At 43.2% G+C, this 13,570-nt stretch overlaps 1 pseudogene; it reads right to left on the bottom strand.

Annotated features, from left to right (window-relative positions):
* Positions 1 to 3,961: 3,961 nt before the first annotated feature.
* On the bottom strand, positions 3,962 to 4,823 carry LOC143389948 (proto-oncogene FRAT1-like; annotated as a pseudogene).
* Positions 4,824 to 13,570: the final 8,747 nt, after the last annotated feature.

The following is a 13,570-nucleotide window of genomic DNA, read 5'->3' as shown; positions in this document are numbered from 1 at the left end:
GACCCTGCAACTTGGAAATTCCATTCATTTCTCTGTTCATTTTAACCATTCATCACTTCTGATTCTTATTTCCTGTTAGCCTTATTGTTTCCTGTCTTTCTTTGAGCCCTTCACTCACATATATTTATTCTCTCTCCAACTTCCTGACTTGTTTTTCATCCCTCATCTTCTCTTTCCATGTTTAATATATGGATTTGCCTACTATCTAACTTCATATTTGTTCGAGTCATATGGTTAAAAGCAAATATCTGACTGGGGTGTAGCTCAGTGGAGACTGCTTGCCTCATATGTGCAAAACCCTTGACATGATCACCAGCACCACAAACAAAAATGCATAAATGAATAAAAACAAATGTCCTATTTCTGAGATTGGGAATATGATGTAACAATAACTAACATTTATAGCATGCTTCTCATGTATCAGACACTATCAAGCACTTTCTACAGACTTTTTAATTTAATACAGGAACCCTATGAAGTAAAAGGGGTGAAGGAACTTATGCAGGGGCTCGCGGCCAGGTCAAAAGTCCTTCATTGCCTCAGCTGCTTAGTCCTTTAGGACTTGATGATCACCAGTGATGTCACAGGTACCATGCAGACATGTCCAGTAGGACTGCAACAAAGGGTCCCTTGCTTTTGCATTGCTGAGTTTTGGTCTCATTGGAGAGGTGTCATTGAGAGGTATTTACGTAGTGCCTATGTATACCCGTGTCTAACCTAGGTCTTTTCAGAAGTCAAGGAATTGTTCACTCTGTGGAGCTAAGAAGCTCCTGGAGCTGGAGGTAGAGATAGGGACCAAATTATGTTTCCCATCTGGTGTTCCTCCGGCCTGTGTCACCTCGTTCCTTGGAGGCCATTAGAGATCTGGGACTTCTAGGGTGTTTAATGCCAACACATAAAGGCACCAAGTGATCTGCTTAGAGGAAATTTTTTTTTGCCATACCATTTGTTAGAACTAGTGTTTTCATATAATCTTTGGAAACTTGGAACTACACAACTGCTATTAAATTCAAGGTATTAACAGAAACTTAATTTCAGTGTTTATTAATTTTTAGAGATATTTTCCAGAGAAATTTTTATTTAAGCTTAAATATATGGTTTCCATGCCGTCATGGTCTGCTTTTGTTCTTTTCCAAATTAAATTTAAAAAAAAATTTTTTTTGAGAAATTGACCATTGCATTATACTATGAAGAGACATTTGGACATTGTTGAAGAGCTATGATCAATGTTATTTAAAATACTTATTTATTTATGTTAATGACTATTGATATAAATCTTCATAAAGCAAAGAGCATGCTTCTTGATGGGATCTTTTTCAGAAAACATTTTTCTGGTCGTAACAAGATAACTAGATACATGCCTAGAATTTAATTATCATTTTAAACCTGTTCATTCATTTCTACTTTCAGTCAGAAAAATAATCAGAAAATGTTACCATTTCAGTTAAATTGTAATTAATTTGCTCTACCTTACTTAGGAAAAGGGAATTACCAACTGGAAAAAAAGTAAAATAAAGTATGCTTTCTATTGAGGTTCTTAGGTGGGATGTTGTTCAGCTTTTCATCAATATAACGAAATGTGCGAGATAATCACCTTACAAAGAGAAACTGTTCTGACTTACAGTTTTGTAGGTTCCAGTTCACATTGGTCCTATTAACTGTGACCTTTGGTCAGGCAGCACATCATGGCCAGGAGCACCTGGCAAAGCAGAACTGCTCACCTCATGGCCAGAAAGTGAGGAGAGAGGAAGGGCCCGGAATTCCACAGTGCCCTTCTGGGGCATGCCCCTAGGGACTGGAGAACCTCCAACAAGGCCCCTCTCAAAGGCTCCAACACCTTCCATCAGTGCCACTGTAGACCAAGCCTTTTAACACAGCAGTCTCAGGGGAAAATTCAAGATTCAATATAGTAGATGGGGACTGTGGGAAAAAATTCCATATTTTAAAACCCAGATGATGTTCTTGTACTGGCGAGGCTGCCCTCGTGTGAGAGGTGAGTGATTCTCTTGCTCCCTCCCTTCCTCACTACCTTCCCTTTTGTTTTTAATATCCTACAGTGTTTATTGCACTTTTCTTTTGAATGCCTTTGAAAGTTGGATTTTTTATCTTGGGAATAACCAGAAGTCATATGGTTACTAATGTAGGCAGGGACTTTAGAGGAGTTTTTCTGTGTTTTTACTAAAACATATGCTCAAACTATTAGGCACTGAGAGTGATTTTATTGTATATTTCATGCACTACTTTTAAAGAAAATGTCAAAGGGGACATTACAGAAAAGTGTTGAGAAATAGCAGAATTGGAATAACTATGTAACTTGCTAAGGTGATTTTCAAGAGTAGTATGATCTAAGTGTACAAATCCTTTTATTTATTTATTTATTTTTTTTTTGCTTCTTGGGACCTTGTCCCTGTAGTTTGCTATTATATCTTTTAAAAAAAAACACATTTATTCAAAACAGGTCTTTCAGTTAAATTAAAATCCTATAATCAGGATAGCCACGATTCCAGACACTCCGGTGCGAAGTGTAGATATGTCAACAACCAAATCTGGATGCTGAACAAGCCAATGAATCTTTATAAAACTAAAACAACAAAACGGTCTCAGCGCCCTCAGAGGAAGTGAACAGTATGTTCCATGCACTTCACCATGATCACAATGGAAAAGCCTGCAGCTTCTCTATTTGGAGGGTCACATTTTCTACTCGGTTTCTTTCACTTACAAAGGCGAGCACGGCTGGGGGAGGGGCAGGGGGAGGAAATCAACTCTGTCTACCCAGGGAATTGCAGCTGTTATTGCAAATGGCCCTGGAGAGCCCATTATAAAATGCTGTGTGAGGCTGTGTCCCTTGAGTGCCTGTCACATGGTGCATTGCTAGGCCCTCGACCTGGCCCCCAGAATAGCCTGTGCCACCCTCTTAAATAGGGGAACAGAGCCGAGGGGGTGAGGGGAACCCTGGACCACATCTCAGGACATTTTCCGTGAAAGCACGGAGCCCGAGCAGGGGCGGTGGCCACCCACAGGAAGCACAGGCTCCCGGCACCTCTCTACTTCCCCACTCATGGTGGCAGCGGCGCGCGTGTTCTCAGAAGACTCAAGCACTTGCAAAACACAACGCTCTTCTCCGAGCACAAGCAGACCCTGTTACCCTCCCTGCAGGAGTCCCGCAACACAGTGTGTGCCCAGGAAAACAGTGACCTTGAACTCTAGGAAGGACAGGCCGGCAGCGAAAACAACATTAGAGAAGACGGGGTTCATTCTACTCCTCGCCTTACCCTTCCACCACCCAACACGCCCGCCACCGCCTATCATACCAGTCTGTGGCTACAGTCCTCACCCAGCACCCTGAAAACTGCAGTCAGTTGCAAAGAGAGAGCTGAGGAAAAAAAAAAAGGTTACTCCTATTCAACCCCAAGTGAGTGTTTTCGTAGTACCACATTTTCAATATTAAAACCAATACCCCCCAAAGTCACGAGATGATATTTTAAGTGTCGTAAAATTTCGAATCCGGTTGATTGGGGTAGATTCCTGAAATTATCCTCTACTCTTGTCACCTTCTCTCGAAGTGGATCAGGAACCAGCCCTGAAAAGGTAAAGCAAGTAACTGGGATCATGCTCCCGTCGTTGTAAACTTGGCGATCCCAAGAAGTGTGGCCCATGGCCATGTGGTCACCCGGCTGGTCCCAGAGGCTGCGCGGAACCACACACTGCGCAGTTGGGTCACGGTCACGCCAAACAAGGAGTCCTACTGAGTGTGAACCTGGGGTGTGCTCTGTAATATCTGCCTTAAATAGGGCTAATGAAATCCTGGATTGGGGCCCTCGACCTCAGTTCCCCCACGAAGACATTGGAGATTTTTTGGTTCCCAGTCTTCGTTAACTTATTTTTTTCTACTTCTAAAAGTGAGAGTTCTCCACTAGTCTGAACAGGGTCGCAAACCTCGAGGGACTCCCTTGTCCCATAGTCAGAGGCTGGCGCTGTGGCCACCTTGGCTGTTAGCTGCCAGGGACAAGAACACCATCTGTGGCTCTGAGTTGCGCCCTCCTCCCGGAAGCACCAGGATCACTGCAGGCCGCTCTAGGGCTTGGGGCGAAGGGGGCTCGTGCACTGGAGCCGACAGAGGACCCAGGAGCGGGTGTTGGGGAAGCTTTGCATGTAACTGCAGACGTCGAGAATGAAGCCTCCTGACTGCCTCCTTGATGAGGTTTCCCAGAGCACGAGCTGCTGCAGGAGTCGGTGCGGATCGTCGTCGCCAGTGCAGGTGTCGGGTTGGGACCCGCGTAGCTGCTGCAGTCGGCGGGACGCGGCAGCACTCCGTAGCCATCCTCGCCGGCACGGGCCGGACAGAGACTGCGGGAATCCCTGTTTGCCAGTTCCGGGAGTCCCATCAAGGCCTGGCTGAGAGGACAGTGGGGACAGCGCGCTTGGGCCTGAGGAGAGCTCAGCCACGCAATAGGGCGCAGCGCGACCTCGCACGCGACCGCGGTCCCTGAGGGCGCAGCGTAGGGCTCCTGGGGGCGCTAGCCCCCCAGCCTCGGCGGACACGGGCCGCAACAGCAGCAGAACGGCCGGGGACCGGGCCTTGTCTGCTGGCAGCGCCACCAGGGTCTGCAGCGGCGGCCCCGGGGGCATGCACCGGGAAGCCAGACTGTCGTGCGCCGCGTCCAGCTGCAGCGTTTGGCCGATCTGGGCCACCAGTCAGTCCACCTCGCCGAGCCTTCCAGCGTCACCGACTGCTTCAGCAAGAGGAAGCTGTCGTCGTCGTCCTCCTCCTCCCCTTCCGCTTCCTCGCCGGCTTCCTCTTCTTCCTCCCTCCGGCACGGCATGGTCCCCTCCCGGGCACCCAAAGCTCTGCGGGCGTAGCTGGGGGTTCCTCTACCGGCGCGTTTGGCGGGCCGAGGTTGAAGTCGGGGCTGGGGCCGGGACCGGGGTCGGGGTGACGCGAAAGCCGGGACCGGCCAGGCGGTCGCACCGCACGCCTGCAGCTGGGGAGCCGGAATCTTGCCGGCTCGGGTTGATTTGTCGCTATTATATCTTATACACTAAATATTGTTAATAGTCTTTAATTTTAAAAAGAACTTCAGAACACTTTAATAGATCTTGGTCTTTAATTTGAACAAAAGTTGGTGTATTACTAAGTACATTTGGTTATCTGCACAAGTTAGTTCCAATGGAAGGAAGCATGGTAAACCAACCTTTCCACTGCAAAATTGAATGGTTTTAAGGCCATTTGAGATGCTAAATCCAGGACTGTTGGTAACTGCCACCTGAGATGCTTTACTCTCTGTAACTGACCTTGTTTTTTTCTGTTAATTTGGCTACCTCTCCCTGCTTAGATTGTCCTTTACATTAGGTAGTGATTAACCATGGCTTGAAGGAGTGAACACTCCTCCTGAGGGTATTTATGTTACCAGAGTGTTTGTCAGTGATGCAATTTCCTGAGATTAAAAACTTTTAAATATGTGGCAGGTCAGCATCATGCATTGAATTTACAAAATTTAATAAGGCCCATTTTACTCCTGTGCTGCTCAGCTACAGATCCTGGAATGCTTCATGTCATGCTTTGGAATAATGGTTCTCAATCCGGGTCTGCTACTGCTGAGCCAGAACTGGTTCCTGGATTAAAATTGGTCCTCTTTATTCTAGTCCATTGTGTCTTGTCATGGTGCTTCCTCAGTTTCCTTACGTAAGTCAGAACAAAGGCTCGATATGTAAATACTGCATTCAGCCTAGACCTGTTTACTTCTTTCAAATTAGCTTTTATGCATATAAGCAATAGAAAAAATGGAAACAATATGTAGATCTCTTGGAGAAGAAAGAAATTGCTTCCGCTCTGGAGTGTTTTACAACTTTGTGGGATCTACTCATTGTCTAAATCAGAAATTCTTAGTACTTTAGGATTCATTTCCATGCTTTATATAGTGCTTTAAAAGTTACAAATGAATTTAGGCAGTTTGTTTCCAGAATTGATTTTAAGCTTTTCTTTGCACCTGGGTAAATAGTGCTGTACTGGAGGCCTTAAGCCAGAGCCAGCCAGGTCGCCTTGAACCATGTGACCACTTAGGGCTTTTGTAGAGCATGCTTTTAACTATTTAAAATAATTACTATGCTGAACCTGGAGACCTTTGAAAACTCCATAAAGTTAATTACACTTTAAGACACACCTTCTCCTTTGCTGCTTAAGCCCTATGTCAAATTTACAATATTCCTTTGTTAACAAAATCACCATGGTTGAAGTACTGTATATAGCGACATGCAGTTCATTTCATGCAGACACATTGAAGTAAGGTAGTAGAAATAAGTGCATGGTTGTTAAGATCCCGCGTCTTTTGTGATCATTGTATATGGCTAGGAGACAAAGGCTTTTTGTGAACTTGGTACATTTTTGCCTACTTTGAGTTAGTGATTTCTGATTATTGTACTTAATCATTCGAGACCTTTGCCCTTGTATCATTTGATTCTTAGAGTTTATATTGTTGATTTGGTTACATGACATAGAATGATCCCAGAATTTTTTGTCATTGCTTCCGAGTCAGCAACTAACAGTGATCATAGTTAACAATGGAGGCTCACTCATATGCCAGGTATTACTCTGTGAAACTTGTCAGGGAGCTCATGAAGTGGAAGTTTTTCTAATTCTCTTACATGGGAGGAATCTGAGGCTAGGAAAGGTTACTTAGGATCACTCACTGTAAGTGGTGCAACAAACTAGACAGAACAGAGAAAGAGACTGATGGAGACTCATCCGTTGTCTAGATATTAAGTTAGGCAGCAGAGAAACAAAGATGTACAAGATTCAAGTCCAGGCCTCCATGGAAATTACTTTGGTCATGGATTGCCATGATAGACGTATAAATAATTAATGATGCAATGTATGCATCTCGTAAACTAGGTATACATGCAAAGTCTGTGAGAAGAGAATAAAGGAAGGAATCAGACTTATTGGGCAGACAGAGATAAAGAAATACTGCACAGAGGAAATGGCTTTTGCTTGAAGATGACCAGAAAACTCTTGGAAGAGTCTGCATCCCAAGCAAAATACCCAGAATCTCTCAGAGTTCACTAATTCTGTGGGGGCGGGGTGGTGACAGTGGCACTCTGGCCAGCTAGATGAGCATGGGAGAAGAGCATCATAGGGGATAGATGTACCTGATTGAAAGCTCAGAGGATGATTAGAGTGTGATGTGCTCTTCCTTGGTCTGGCTTTGGTCAGGGGCATATGGGAATGTGACCAGTGGCTACATCACACATAACTCCTTTTACTTAGACCAAATCCCCTACTAGGAATCGCCTGCACTCCCAACATTCTCCCTATACCTGCTGTAATTCCTGTCTGCAACTGCCATGCATACTGATTTCATCTCTTCTTTCTCTCTAGTCACAGTTCTTTGTTTCTCTGCCACTCTTGACACTTAATGACATATTGCCTTGGTAACCCCTTTGATTACCACACTGTTATTATTTTAACTTTTCTTATGTCATACTATGCTTTTTGGTGTACAGAGAACCTTAAGAGTTTATATGCTCACCTTGACCCTGATAAGGGAGGAGATGAGGCCCATGGTAATGAGTATTGTACAAAATCATGTGACAGGCCTGGTGGGTTTCTATAAGCTAGTGTTCCTCTCCCTTTCCTGAACTCTAGTGAGTGCATGGAAGTTGGAAGCTGTGTATCATGCTCACTGTGGGTCATGGAGCCGCTTGGAAATCTGTAAGTGAAAGAATGAAGACCTCTGTGGCTCTGAGTCACATACAGATGATGTGGTGCCCAAGCTTGGAAAACAGCGTCTAAGCATATAAAGCATACGACCACACTGTTAGATGTGTTTGCTCAGAAATATCAGAAGAGCAACTGCTGGGCAGGATTTTCTTGTTAAAACCTTTTCATCAGGAGTACTAGGAAAGGTGGAAGTTGAACTCATTACTTACAAGGCACTTGACCACCTCAATCAACTTAATAATATTTCTGGTACATTAAACTTGGATTGCTTATATAAGTCATGACTAGAAGTTTTATGTGTTATTTTCCAATGTAAAAAATCATTTCCTTGGGCTGGAGCTGTAGCTCAGTGGCAGAATGTTTGCCTAGTATGTGTGAGGCATTTGGTTCAATCCTCAGCACCACATAAAAGTAAACAAAATAAAGACATTCCATCCATCTACAACTTCAAAAATTTTTAAAAAAAATATTTCCCCAATAGTTTTCTTTTTCCACAATGATATAATTAAGGATGTAAATTAGATTCCACAGTGCCCATGTAATTGGTAATTGGAAAGTCCCTCTCTGACTCAAAAGGAGGGTTATTGGTGACAAACTATTTTCACTACTCTCTCCTTAGAGGCTCAGAGAAGGTGGAGCCTCCAGATTGGATTCTTAAGTGTGCAGTGGGTAGAAGAGTTAGGCATTAGGTTCCTGCTAAATGTGAATAACCATAACCATGACTTATACATGATTTATTACAGATACCAACATAGTAGACGTTTACTATTCATAACAACATTCAAGAATTCAATTATTCATTAAACAATGACCCAGAAGATCCATGGCATGTAATAATTTGTAATTGGAATCACATGTGATTTGAAGTGCCTGCACAGGAGCAAATCACCTACCTGGTGACAAGCCAACTGCCCATTTGCTTTAGTTCACTATCATACGTGCAAGAATCCCAAACTAGTCAAAATTCATTACTTCATAAATGACCACCAACTTCTCAGGCTGGTGCTGAGAGTAAAGAGGAATAACAAAGGGCTAGAAAGTGATTTTTTTTAAACAGAAATCTGGTACAAATTGGAAAAAAAACCATCATCGTTGGATTTGGCAGTAGGTTGAGTCACTGAAATACATGTATGGAACCAAGAACAACAATTCTGGAGATACTCCAATGAATGCACTGGTCAGGGTAAACTTGTGCTTTCTGGGTCAGTGGTAGCCTGTTTTGTGGTGCACCAACTAGAGCCTTTGCAAAGACCTCAGGACTTCTGTCTCATGGGATTCCCTCAGCTGCTATATCATCATAGCTTTTTGCTAGGATCCTGGCTCAGTAATGGTATGTTGACTGAATAGCCTTTTTGAATACAGACATTACTCTACACCATTAGTCTATTTGAATACGATTCAACCATTTGTCTTGAAGGTCAGTTGAGATGTCTCAGATTTCTGGTTTAGGGCTTTATGATGGGATAAAATTCCCAGTATATATGTATCAGTAGTTACTTGTAACAAACATTGTGTATATTTTTAAAAAAGAGTATCAGGCTGATGGAATTCTATTATCCACCTAGGAGGAAACATCTTGAAGATGAAAGATAATAAAAAATGGCCATCTCTACATAGGAATTGGAGTAGTAGTCAGTAGTCAGTGTAGATGCTGGAACTGACACTGGGCAGTAAGTCAAGGAGAAAAGGTGGCTTCTTAATCTGTTGTTGAAGGATACTTAGAATGGAAATTCACATATCCACAGTGTACTAAGCTTTGAGTATCACTGAAGAACCCTGTAGGATTTCCTCCCCACATGTGCATGTCTGTTCCCCTATGAGGCTCTTTTTTTTATATGTGTGCTTTTCCTTTCCTTTTCTTTTGTTAATATTTATTATTTTTATAGTTATAGGTATACACAATATCTTTAGTTTTATTATTATTTGGTGCTGAGGATCGAACCCAGTTCCCCACACATGCTAGGCAAACGCTCTATCTCTGAGCCACAACCCAAGCTCTATGTGCTTTTCCTTTTCAAGGCAAATTTTTCTATTCTTAGTTATAAAAGGGACAGAGGATAGCCTTGACATCAACCTTGAATTTTAAAGAGCAGCTTTCTTGGGAGTTTGAGGAGCTGTGCCTTGGAAGACAGAAAAGCAATAAGAAAAGAAAAAGAGGGAAATGGAGTGGAGACAGGGAAGACTGGCTCTGTCTTCCTCATTTGTTAGGCCAGACATCTGCACTGTCTCTACAAGACCAGGTAGGTAAAAGCACATATTCAGTGTCAGTACAGAGTCTCTCAGCCATCAGTAGATATTGACAGAATTCAGGAGCAGAACAAGAACAAAGCAGCACCATTTAAGCTGTGAGATGCCATGGTAGCCTAATGGGGCTTTGCAGACAGGCTGTCAGAGTGGCATTCACACCAAGCTGAGGCTTTGGAGACAGAGATCCTGCCTTCCTTAATAAGGCATTATACCATCATTAATGCTGAGGCATCCTGTCTAGTCTTACCAGAGCCTCTGGTCTTAGTGTTCCCATTTTAGCCTGCCTGGGCTTCGTGTTCTGAAGGGGCTGAGGAAACTGCCAGAGATCTTAATTTCCTGAGGATTAGGCTGTTACAGAGAAGTCCCTAAGGTATGGAGACACAGGATGTTCCTAATAGGAGCTGTCTCCTCTGGGGCCCCAGTCCCAAAGCCCATGGTATGCAAACAGATCACCTTTGTGTTCCATCCCCGTGGGCCTGCCATCTATTCTGTCCCTAGCATGTTTATTCACCATGTCGCTCAGCCCCAGGCTCTTGCCTGTGTGGGTGGGCATCCTGTCAGCACCTGGCTGGTGGACAGCACCACAGCCATCCCTGACCAGAAGTTGCTCTTCTGACCTCTTTAGCCACTACTCCACTTACATAAAGGTTATTTTTGTTTTTGTTCATTTGTATGTTTAGCTGGTTTTGCGATGAAGGAGCTTCATGAGCAAGTCATTTTTAAGCTAGATTCTAAGCAGTTTTAAATATTATGAAACAGATTTGAATAACTATCAGGAAAAGATGCTGGTGACAGACTGAAGGAGGAGGCTGAGATGGTGACTGTGTATCATGATATAATCACTGCAGAATTCCCTGGGGGACCTGGCTTTTGGCCATTAGCTGAGTGACCCATTACTCAGTCATCTAGCATTTCTGAGCCACTCTTCATGCACATGTAAGAATCCCTGAGAATATTTTACTTGCCTGTTGACAAGTAAGTCTTACAGGCAGAATCATTCCCACATTTTTATGTAAGAACAACAATATTTATTCCCCCTTGTGGAAAGGATTAGATTGATTTGTTGAAAATTCTGAGTTATAGAACATTTCAAAAGAAGTCTAAGCTTTCCACTGAAAGTTCAAATGTATGGAAAATCTAGGTTCAGAGATGACTAAAGGTTTTCTATATGTCATTGTTTTTCTTAATTTATCCAACTTATTTTGGTGTTTCTTGCACGGTAGTTGATTATTAACTATTTGTGAAGTTAAAGACTAGATAAGAATCTTCCAGGTACTTTTAACAAAATAGATGTAGGGCTTTGGAAAGAAACATGTACATTGGTTATAGGAGTGTTTCTCAAGGGTTTCTTCAGAATGTTTTATTTAATTTCATTCTTCAAAGGGCAAAATACTTCTATTGTTCAGAGAGTTCATGTTCATAGGAAACTTATTGCCAAGGTTTCTAGTTTTCCCCCTATGTGTCCACTCTTCTCTTGTTTCATAGAAATACAATTTTAGCTATAGAGATGGCCACCCAGAACACACTTCCTAGACTCCCTTCCAGGTGGGTATGACCACATGACTCAAACATTCTGTTAAGTCAGCAGAAATAACAGTGCACATCCTGTCATGCAGAGTCAGGCCCTCCCCTTCCACTTTTCCCACTGGTTGGAATCCTGTATAGACCAGGCAATACACTAAGGATTGAGGAGGGTGGGTGGGTGGATGGATGGATGGATAGAACATAGGTCCTTAACTGGATCCCAGTTCCCATAACATACATAAAGTTAAATTTCGTGACACTGCTGCTTCAGCTTAACACAAATTTTAAAATTATTTTGATGCCCTTTGACAATTTTGAAAATGGAAGACTGTCCTAGAACATGGGAGCAGTACCAATGCTGAACATGGTGTCCACTTTGGCAGCAGCTGTGACTTCACCTGACTTTTGGAAGCCCTTGACAGTTTGCCTTATCTTGTTATGCACCTTCCTCCTTAGATTATTTCTCAGGATAAAATGGCAGGCTCCATGTGTGCTTCCATTCCCTGCAGAAGAGGATGAGCTTGGGTGGGGCCTCTGCTGTTCAGGTCTTTTAAGCATGTGGCTGTCTATCCACTTATGCTTACAGTCACCTCTGCTCTGTAGCTATAGAAAAGACAGCCAGGCAGGACAGAAGAAAACACCTTTTCCTGGGAGGAGGAGAGAGAATGGCACAGCTTACAAGAGACTGAGGTTGTCAAGCTGATGAGGTCTATAGCAGCTGCTTTCAAAGCATGCTACCTGGACAGCAACCATAGGAACCTGTAAATTTGTTAGAAATGCTCCTCAGGCCTTACCACAGATCAACCACATCAGTAACTCTGGGCATGAGATTCAGCAGTCTGCTTCAGAAAGCACTCCAGGAGGCTCGGTTTGGGAACCAATAATCCAAGGAGGGTTGGAAAGCCTGACACTGGCACTTACAAGGAGAATATCTTGATGAAAGTCCTGGCTGCAAGAAAACTTCAGCTAGAGGTAAAATGACCAGGTGGGAATGAATGAGGAAGCATGCGCTTCAGAGAAGAGTTTAAATAGGTTGGGGTTCTTGTGGTACTCCTAAGAAGAGTCTAGAAATGGTTCCTTCTGTGTTTGATACCAGGGGCTTATCTAGCCTTATCTTCTGGTTCAGGAATATTGTATCAGCCAGATATGCATAAGTTTCTTCACACTCCATGTGGGAATTGTGATTCTTAAATGGTGGGTATTTTTGGAGTGGAAAAAGGTGCTATACTATAGTGAATAGGGTGGACTCCTTTCTCCCACCTCACCCTGGAGGACATCTTTGAACCAGGAGCTAGGCCTTTAATGGCTGCAAAGAGAAAAAAAAAGTATGATTTCCATGTAAGGGCTACCAAGAATATAAGTGCCTATTTAATAAATTATTTTTTGAAATGCCTTTTCCATTTTGGTAGTTAAAGTTTGAAAAATGTTTGGAGTACTATAATTATCATTTCTGTGAAAAAATACACATTGCAGTATTTTTGTTTTTTGCTACAAGTCAAGTTGTAGTTTAGGATGGAAAGTAAACACGTCCCTTTGCTCAGCTGAAGCTCACATATTTATAGTCTGTGGGTGCCCTCATGGCTGTCGTGGTGGACCAGGGTTTACACAGTGGGTACACAAAAGACACAAAGAAGGCATATAAACACGGGGCCCTTTCAGGGACTTGTCCCGCTGCAAGTCTGATTAGGAAGTTTGTGCTGGAGCTGAAGGAGCCATCTAGAAGGGTGGAGACACCTTCAGAGAAAGTCGTGGGAAGAAAATGAGGCAGTTCTCAGAGGCCCTGATTGCCTCTTGGGAAGCCTTTTTCTAACCAGGGAAAGCCCTAGCAGGGCAGGTATAGATGTTGGGAGGCCTTTCTGTGTTCCTTTGCTTTGGGATGTACTCATTACCGTTACATGTCACCTTTGTATGTAATGAAAGCTGGCAAAATATCTCCAGGCAGAACTACCTATATGAGGCAGTTTCCTTTCCTCCAGGTGGAGTGCAGTTCATCCTTTCAAAAGGCTGCTGCTTCTTAAGGAATTAATGAAGTAATGGAAGCTAAAAGAGAACTGATGCATGAGTAGAATCTTTGGAATATTA

The sequence above is a fragment of the Callospermophilus lateralis genome, unplaced genomic scaffold, assembly GCF_048772815.1.
Source record: "Callospermophilus lateralis isolate mCalLat2 unplaced genomic scaffold, mCalLat2.hap1 Scaffold_74, whole genome shotgun sequence".
Taxonomy (NCBI): Eukaryota; Metazoa; Chordata; class Mammalia; order Rodentia; family Sciuridae; genus Callospermophilus; species Callospermophilus lateralis.
This window is presented reverse-complemented; position numbering and strand designations above follow the sequence as displayed.